This window comes from Montipora foliosa, chromosome 2, assembly GCF_036669935.1.
Source record: "Montipora foliosa isolate CH-2021 chromosome 2, ASM3666993v2, whole genome shotgun sequence".
NCBI lineage: Eukaryota > Metazoa > Cnidaria > Anthozoa > Scleractinia > Acroporidae > Montipora > Montipora foliosa.
Genome location: NC_090870.1, coordinates 46,867,602 through 46,877,601, shown reverse-complemented (window position 1 = coordinate 46,877,601; position 10,000 = coordinate 46,867,602). Strand labels below are relative to the sequence as shown.

General features: G+C 38.4%; 1 pseudogene; it reads right to left on the bottom strand.

The window, feature by feature from the left end:
• LOC137993342 (sushi, von Willebrand factor type A, EGF and pentraxin domain-containing protein 1-like) overlaps nt 1-10,000 on the bottom strand; it is a 61,494-nt pseudogene that overhangs the window by 36,386 nt on the left and 15,108 nt on the right.

Sequence of the window (10,000 nt, the reverse complement as noted above, 5' to 3'; positions counted from 1 at the left end):
GATTTGCAAATCATTTAATTAACTCTAAAAAGTCAGGCCGTACCTGACGAAATTTTTGTCAAACAGAACTTTGTTTTTAGTCTACAAATTATTTGCTGGTTAGATCTCCCAAGATCCGGCATTCGTATCTTGTTCAGCTGGCCCTTGCATTAAAAAAATGTGACATAGCAAGATTGAATAAGAAATGGCCTGGCTCAAACAGACGTAAGAGAACCGTTAGCGGTGTAACCACGCCAGCCTGACTCAAACAACGTGAAATATTTGATAGCAACGTAAGCACATAACAGTGAAGAGTTCATTCATGCGTGGACATATCTTGCTCCTTACTCGTATTTTTCTTTACCCTTTTAGGGATCAGAAAAATACTAATCAACTCGCACAATTTCACGCATATTATATGTCTAACCATGCATTAAGATACAGTGTCTGTATGCCGCCGGTTGAGAGAGCCGATTGGGCCGAGGCAAATAATACCAGATCTTTGATAATTTTTCATATCATTATCATTATCATTATCATTATCAATATTATTATTATTATTGTTATTGTCATTATCATTATCATTATTATTATTATTATTATTATTATTATTATTATTATTATTATTATTATTATTATTATTATTATTATTATTATTATTCCTTCAAAGTCGTTTTGAAGCTCTAAAGGTGTTAATGCTCTCTACATAGCTATAGGACATCAACACAGATTCTCTGTACTTACACTATAAGTGTATTCCACGCGAAAATTTATGGTTAACTTAGGGCGTCGTTTCGATTTCGATTTTTTTTTACCTCGAACGGGTTAAGAAAGAAAAAGACCTTGAAAGGATGAAATTTGTAAAAAAACAATGTAACAAGTCCCTTCAGGCTGAACTATGGTGTGCAAGCAAAAATTGGAAAGCCTTGGATATCATCAATGCTTAAGTCACCAAATATTAAAGTAAAAGTGTAGCGTGATTTGAACTACATATATATCTAATGCAAAAAAGTTCTTTTTAATCACAGAAAAGAGTATTGAAATAGAGTTAAGAAAGTGTTCATTTGCGAACTCGGATAAACCAATCTTCTCTTTCGCTCAGGTTTTAATTCTCAGTCATAATTTTATTAATCCAGTCAATATACGAATAAACTCTGGTGTAATATCCGTATTTATTCTCCTGAGCGCAGCCTTCTCCCCAGCTGACAATACCAGTAGCAATCCACCGATAACCATTCCCTCGCTTTCCCTCGCGAACAAATACTCCTCCACTGTCTCCGCTACAGGTGTCGTTTCCTCCTTTTCCATCGCCGCCACAAAACATCGCATCCGATTCAAAAGTGTACGTAGTACTATTTTTACATAGCGCGTTCCTTTGGATCTGATATGAAGCGTACTTTAATTCGTTGGAGTAATCTCCCTTTTCCGTTTCCTCTCCCATTTCTAATGCCCTTGTTACTCCCCATCCACTAACATATCCGTACTTTCCAGCGACTGCCAAGTCGCCTTCTTCTTCCTTACTTGGTAGGCAAAGAGTTCGCACAAACTTTTTAAGTTCCACTTCATGCTGGAGCTTGATGAGTGCTATGTCATTCAAAAACGTCTTCGCCTTGGCATTGTAATTTTCATGAATCTCTAGCTTCTCTGGTAAAATGTCCTGCTCTGATTTCTCCTCCTTATCTAAGCGGTGGACCCCTGCGAATATTTTATATCTAAGGGAAGGAATTGAAACCCAAACAGCCATCAGAGATGGAGCAAGAAGAAGAAAATGCGTACCCAAGTAACTCCTAATAGCCTGCACACTTACACGTCACCATTGAATATCCCATCCGGCGTATAAAAGCAGTGTGCCGCGGTGAGAACCCATCGAGGGGAGATCAAGGCACCTCCACAGAAAAGCTGATCACCACCTGCAAGAAGGAAAATATTAGAACTGGTCGTACCCACTAAATGGAATCACAAATAAATTAAAATCAATTTATAGCGCGGGACAATTTAGTAGCAGGTTTTGTTCCTACAAGCTGCGTCAAACACAACAAAGGTGAACAAAAAATAAGTACTCAATAAAAAGATGGATTTGCCCTTAATTTAACAATTTCTTTTCATCTTAACTAGGAGCCTGGTAGTGTTAGCGTTATAATCCTGTCAACGCGATGCTCTGTCAGCAGAACTTCGCGTTTCTGAATGGTCAATGGCAAATCCAGAAATAGGTTCCAGGGTGCAACACGAAAGTTGCTACGGAAACACAGCAATGGAGTAATTTCGTTGAACAAATAAAAATAGGAAAAACTCGTGCTCGTGTATTTGGTGATTTGTTGTCACTCGTGATGGTTTGAAAGTTCTCAAGAAATGTCCAAACGTCACTCATCCCCATAAATCACGAAACGCACACGCGTTCATTCGATTTCCTTTTTTTTTTTTTTTGTATTTTCTTAATTTTTTTTTAAGGATCTGAATTTACTTACAAACGATTTCCTAAAGACCACTTCGGAAAATACCATAATACTCTTTGTTTGTCCCCCCAAATTTTGCATAAGCATTGTTTCCAGTTTCTCTTGGAACTTACAATGGTCCCAAGAGAAAACAACATTTGGGGGGACAAACAAAAAGTATTATGGCATTTCCGAAGTGGCCTATTGACTATTCTCAACATCCCACAATGCAATATGTTTTTGAAAGGGTCATTACATATCAACATTACATGTTATTTACACTTTGGACTGGGTATGCATCGTTTTTATGCAAATGACATCCCCCCCCTCATACGATTTCCCATTGACTATTCTCAACATCCCACAAAGCAATATGTTTTTGGGGGACTCTTTACTTAAAAACAATACAAGTTATTTACACTTGGGACTATGTCATGCTTCAGTGAACTGGGTATGCATTGTTTTAATGCAAATAAGAAAGATTGGTGAAGAAAGCAAGATGTTAATCCGTTGTTGTCTTTTTAAACTTGTGGGGCGGTGCATAAATTAAACAAATCGAATAAAGATAACGTCGTCAAGACACCCAACCAGATACAAAAAATTAGGTTGAAGGGAACCTCCAATCCCACAACAAGAAAAAGGTTTTGGAAAGAAGTCGTTTGTATCCGTAATAACCCTTTTCCAATTTCCGATTTCACCGTCTTGAAATTGTGACGTCGGTGTTACGATTACCCTATTTTTATAGAGCAAAAATTCTTGCTGTCAGAACATGTCAAGATGGTGGCGCCCGGGGAATTTGAAAGTAAAAATACAACTTACAAAAAATTATGATTTCAAGTATTATTTTCTCCACTTAAAAGATATTCAGTTGTTGGAGTGAAGGTTTCCTTTTACAAACTGGCTATTTACAGTCGTGTTGAAGTCGAATGCAGCAGCACTGAAGACGAATCCATGAGCATGAGCGTCACACAATGCTATCAGAAATCAACTTGAGGCTCTACAACATTGCTTTTTATCCTCATAGTTCATGCATCGTTTCAGACGAATGCGCATTGCAATTCTCAATCATATCATGGAAGAAGTACATAAATCACGAAAAATGTACTCTTAATCAAAGTAAATTATTAGCATTTTTACGCAGTTTTTCCAGATAATACAAGAACATATCCATTTGGAAGACATAAACAGTCTTTACCGTTGATGCTTGGTTTCTTCAATGCAACTTGCCACGGCCACCATCCTTTCTTTGAAGTGCTTCCACCAACGATACGTGCTCTAAAATCAACTGGACTTTCCCCACAAGAAGAGTAATCTAATGAGGAATACGAACAGGAATGACCAACGAGAAAAATGAGAGAAACTTATCAACATCTGTCGGGATATATAAATGAGAAACATGGTACTGGTGTTTTCTATCAAGTCATGAAGTGCATTTGTGCTAAGTGTCTTCTCCATTTTCTAGCAGATCTCTCCAAGTGTTAAATGAAACTACTTAGCTTGACGGACACTTATTAAAAGTTTTTATTGGGTTGCAATACGGCAATCCAGTCGAAGTCTGCGTCGCATTTTTCCGGGTTTTTTTTTCTTTTTTTTTCTGTGTCGGAAATCGGAAAAGTTGCGCAATAGGGTCTTTTCTGCCCCTCCCCTGCTAAATATTGTCTTTGTGCCTAGGTTGGATATGGGTTTAACAAATGCAGAGAAGGAATTGAACACCTTGAGTGGATCTGTGTTTTCAATTGTTTGGCTATTTATAATTTTATTTATCAGGAGTCCATGAGAATGCCACGAGTTCTTCGGCTCTGCACGCACTATTTAAATGGCCAATCAGAGTAAAGTCATTGTCAAACGAAGACAAAAGTAACAAAAGCAATGTATACAAATTGTGTAAATTGACCTTCTGAGCGCTAGCTTTCACGTGTAGTGTCACATAACTTTTCATGTAAACAAACCTCGAAAGTTCGGACATTCGAGAAAATCGGACATACAACACACAGTGAGATGGTGTGGCGTACTTGAAATATTCATTTCAAGTACTATTTTGAACTTCTACAGACCTAATGCATAAATGGCGGCCAGAAAAATATTATTTTGTTTATGTGCTAATTAGCCTCACAAGCCTCGTTTGCATGGACAAAATACAATGGAAATGTTGCTTGAGAGCGAGGCTAGTGAGTCTCATTAGCACATAAACAAAAGAACACATTTTTGGCCGCCATTTATGCATTCGGTCAATTATTATTGTTATTATATAAAAGGTGAGAAAGGGAAAGACTCTTCTCCAGTTTGGCACACACATTAGACATGAAGCTAGGGTCATCGGTCACCTCAACAGAAACGATTTCTTGTTTAGTCCGCACAACAAATTTGACTACGTTTTAGCCCACTTACAAACATTTCAAGCTGAACTTAAAGTAGTACTTTGAAGTTGCTTTCAACGGAAAATCATCACCATTTGTGTTGCCACAAAACCGATCTCTGTTTTTCCAGTAACACTTATATATTCTACAGCAGTGTTTGGACAACCTTTAGAACACTGGATTTTCAGAATATTAATGCTCCAAGGAATGGCTTTGACTTCGTAATCAAAAAGCCCTTTGAGATCAAATCCAGTTCGTGATGGGTATGGCTCACAACCCGCTTGCATGCTTTGGGAGCACTGACTTCATGAAATAGTCCCATTCTCTGGCATTTTTAGGGTTCCATTCTTTGTTTACAATTATGTAGGGATGTTTGTGCTTATGCTATTCTCTATTTTCGAATGCCTCATGAAACATTTTGTTTGCGCCCCCCCCCCCCCCCCCACATTTTGTATAAACTATTGTTTTCAAATGCTCTTGGGGACATTACATATTCCCAAGAGCATTTGAAAACAATAGTTTATGCAATTTTTTTTTTGGGGGGGGGAGGGGGGGCAAACAAAGTGTATTATGGGACATTTGAAAATAGAGAATGGGTTGTATCAACTTTGTGACATTTTCAGCACTATCAATTTTTCTTGAGAAGACTCTCGTGCTCTTTGAAACGGTTATGACCCCCAGTTCTCACACTGCCATTGCTTTGTCGTGGTGCTCTCAACGTACTGTAGTTAATTTCTTTGTCACTGAAAGACAACAACTCCCAAAACTTCTTCCCTCGAAATGTTTGCATCAGTCTTAGAAGCTCTTGTAGTTTATTCTTAATTCATTAATACCACTCACAAGCTTGTTTTCATTTGATTTAGCGGTTTCATCAACTTGACCTGTCTACAAGTTCTGTCGTGAAATGAAGTTTTTCTAATAAAGGCAACAAAAGAGGACTACTAATTGGTAATTGGCACATTTTTGTGGTAAAAATTTTCCGCAAAGTCTCCTCATCTGGCAGATTAGTGCCTTCGGGTGAAGGGACACTGGTCTTCATGAGTGTGTGTTTAACTTCTTTCTGGAAGGGTGTTTTTCCTCCCTCGATCAACAAATGCTTTTTATGAAGGGCTTCACTTTAGCTACACTCTCATATACATGGACACACTCCACTTTGCAAAAAATCAACGTGTTAAACCGTCAGTAAATAAGCGACAATCATCGAAGGACTTGTAAGTGGCGAGTCCCTGCTTGTTGTATTCAGTACATTCAGTGGAGTGGTACATTAAATGGTTAAACGGATATATCATGAAAGCCAAATGGCGCCGAGGAGATGAAATTGTTCATGATCTTGATGGCATGGAAAATGGATTGGGGCAGAAGTGAAGTTTTTGAGCTTTCGATTGGGATAAATAAATTGTCTGCATCGTCGGTTTTGTCTTTCTACTGATAGCATCCATTGCCGGATTAGCATTAGTTGCTCTAGAAGCAATTACCTTGATTAAAGTAAAGCGTCATTGCTTCAACTGCAGCGGCGATTTCTATCAACGAAGACTGCTAAACGCGCTCACTGAAACTCCACGCTCCTGCAAATATTTTTTAAGTCCTGCGATATTCATTGTGTGGAAGTCCTTCTTTAATAGGCATCTGCTTAGACATGCTGACCCTGGAACTGTAGCAAACAGAACTGCTTGCTGAAGTTAGATGGACTGATTCAGCGTTCTCGAATTAATGGCTCACTGACAGAGGAGGCTTGATTTACACACACTCAAATCACATTCATTCGGTTTTATTACTGACCTCGAAGTGCACAAATATATGACAATTTAAATACATGAACGTATTCGTAATAACAAAATGTAAGGAATACATTTCGTTTCCGTCCGCCTAGGGATCGAAGATGTTCAAAACCTGACTCACCCCCGTAAATCCTGTCGAAGATGGAAGTAGGAGTGTAAAACTACCGCGTCCCACATCAAATACTAATCATCGAAGTGACTAGTGTCTTTGTTGCATCATTTCCATGTCCAACGCAAAAAGAAACTAACATTTTACATCTGCTCGCCACGCCATCTCACTATGTGTTATATGTCCGATCTTCTCGAATGTCCGAACTTTCGAGGTTTGTTTACATGAAAAGTCACATGACACTACACGTGAAAAGTAGCGCTCAGAAGGTCAATTGATGTAAATGTGAGTCTCCCGCTGAAGGGTTAGTTCTAAAAATAGAAAGATAAGCGGAAAAGTTGACTTAAGTATGTTGTACATAGGGAGGCTCCTACGGATGGGCTCCTGTATTTATTTGTACTCAACTCTGCACAGTCTTCAGGTAAAAAACAATTGGAAATTTCACTAATTAACAACAAGACCCGTAGCCCGCAAGGGCTACGGGTCAATAGCCCATGATGCGAAGCCGAATGGGCTATTGACTCGTGGCTATTGACCCGTGTTTGAACTTAACTAATGGAAATGTGGGTTGATGTTCGATATGCGAGTTGTTTTCACAAAGATGAAAAGAATTTTTAGCCATTTCGTATTACAAGTGTTCTTTCTTGCAAATGATTAATAGGTAGCTTTAGTTTTGCAAGTCAGAAAATATTTGTTTCAGTCATTCTATTCTAAAATGAAGTTTATTTGGGAAGCCAACGATATTTCTTTAACCGGGTTCCTCGTTAACCCAATTTATTGCTACAACTTAGTGGTGCGAAGATTTTTTACATTACTCGTTATCACGACGATCTTTCAACAATATATCGCTTTAATCTAACCCAAAATCATTCAGATAGTAAAAAAAATATTCATTAACCATTTTTTTCCGTTTTGTGTTTGTCAGCATTATGATTTGCGATAATTCAGGTTCACGTGTTTGCAAGTTTGTTTTTGCATCTCATAGATGTTTAGATTTTAAATTACAAACTCTGTTTTGATTGGCCACTCGACGTCATTCTGTAAATAGCTCACCCTGAAGTCAAAATACGTTTCGTTTGAAACAAAAAAATAAGTATTGTTTCGTTTCCCGACTGAGCAGCTCTGGGGATGACGAGAAATATGTCGCATTCGAGCTCGATCCCCTAGCCTGCTTCTTCCATTGTAGGAGTTACCAAGAGTACCTATTAGATTCCTAGGCTTTTTCTTTTTTTCCATATTTTATTTTCGGCATTACTCCTGGGAAAATCCAATTTCAGGGCCTTCAATACCACCCAACTCAGTGCCCTCTGTGTTTGTGTAACATGTACTATAGGCAACCCAGTTTACGCTCACGGGGCATCTAGTTTTTGCTAAACATTGCAATAGGCCATTTCCGAGTTCATATCCGCCCCCTCTTCAAAGCAAGTCTAAGTGCAAAGTTTTTGTGATGGTAATTAGTTCTACTTTACATATGATTGAAAACTAATTTTCATAAGAAAAACTTCGCACTTAGACTCGCTTTGAAGAGGAGGCAGACATGAACTCGGAAATGGCCTATTGAGGTGGCTTACTACAGTTTTCCGAAGAAATTTGTGAAACAAAAGCGCCTACTAAAGACATTCTATAAAAAAATATGCGGAGCGAATTCAAAGGTACATTCAGAACTGGCTCTGAATCCCATACGGAGAACTGCTTTTAACGTTTCAAAGGATTTCATCTCAGCCTGCATTTTACTAACCAGGAATAAAAGTTGAAGGTCGGTGTTTTTAGATGTCTCTTCTTAATCTATTTCGTGCCTTTAATGAGAACATTTTTGTTTTAAAAACTTTAATTTGCATTTTATATGATACCATTATATATACATTCGCTTGACATTCTCTTGATATTATTAAAAGTGGCTGGTTTAGGCCACCTTAAGCATACTTTTAAGGGCCCAAGAACTTGCTTACCATTGCTTACCTTCCTACCTCATAAATGACTACAATGTTCCAAAAACAAAATTAATGATGAAATGATATATGAAATGAATCCTACATGAGCTGCGGATATGAAATCAAGTTAAGCTATGATCTTCGCAGTTACGAACGCAATTTTTACAATTGCGTAGAGAAGCCTGAAAAATTCAGGACTTCAACGGGGTTTGAACTCGTGACCTCGCGAGAAATTACCACGTCCGGCAAGTGTCGCATGACAACAATTCTGGTCAGTCACGTAATCTAGACCTTGAATAGCGTATTCCCCACTGTGACTATGATTCACTCTGGCAGGGTATCCCTGTGTTCGTCTGTTTTGCCCAGGTTGCTACCCTTAAGTTAAAATGGTCATTACTAATTGTATCTGCTCAAACCCGATGGTAATATAGCGATAATGAATAAAGAAATTAAAGGATGGGGAAAAAGCCTTTGTGTCCCAAAACGTTTTATCGCGGCGTTGGGCGAAAAAAAAAATTAAAAGGGAAATGCATTATAACGTACCAATTTTTGTGTGTGCCGCTTTCTGTATGGCCTTCTGCAGCTTTTCGTAACTTTTCACATAGATGATATGTTCTTTACCATGCGAAGCGATGTCATACAGTTCCCGATGTTTTATTTTCCTTCCAATAGCTTAGGGAAGACAAAAGCAATAAATTGCTTTTAGCGTACGTATATTTTTGTCCCACACGTTGGTGTTGTTTTTGCTGACAACTTGACCAACCAAAATTAGTTCAACATTTGACTGCCGGATACGTTTCATGCTCACCACCACTCTTTACTATACTAGTGGCTGTTTGAAAAAAAAAACATTTTGGAGTTAAATAACGTCCGTTACTGTCCAACTCGGGTTGTAAAGGATCGTTTCAGTAGCAAACTTCTCAGAACATCTATCAACCAAACTATGATATTCCCGAAAGAACAAATCTTAACATAAGTGTCTCGGTTGACTTAGCTTGATGAAATGTTTTCAATGATGACTCGGAAAAAGCCGAGTGTTTCCACCACTGAACTACAGGAGGGTAGTGGGTGATTTTGTGTTCGTTCTTTACTAAAGAACGAACACACTATCACCCACAGAAGGTCCTACAAAATGATGAACAGTGTTGCGCCACGTTGCCTACGATTGATCATGAATATCAGAATAGGACTAAATGCACTGTTACAATGTGAAATGTTTCGTGCAACTTGTCTCGCAATGTTTTGGCAACATTGTGGCGGGACAAGTTGCACGAAACATTTCACAGTGTAACATACCCTGCAACGGCCAAAATCGTTGCAAGAAAAGTTGCACGAAAAGTAGAAGTTAATTCTACTTTCGGTAACGGCTCTTGCAACTGCTCTTAAAATGTTTCGTGCAGCTTGTCCATCCACA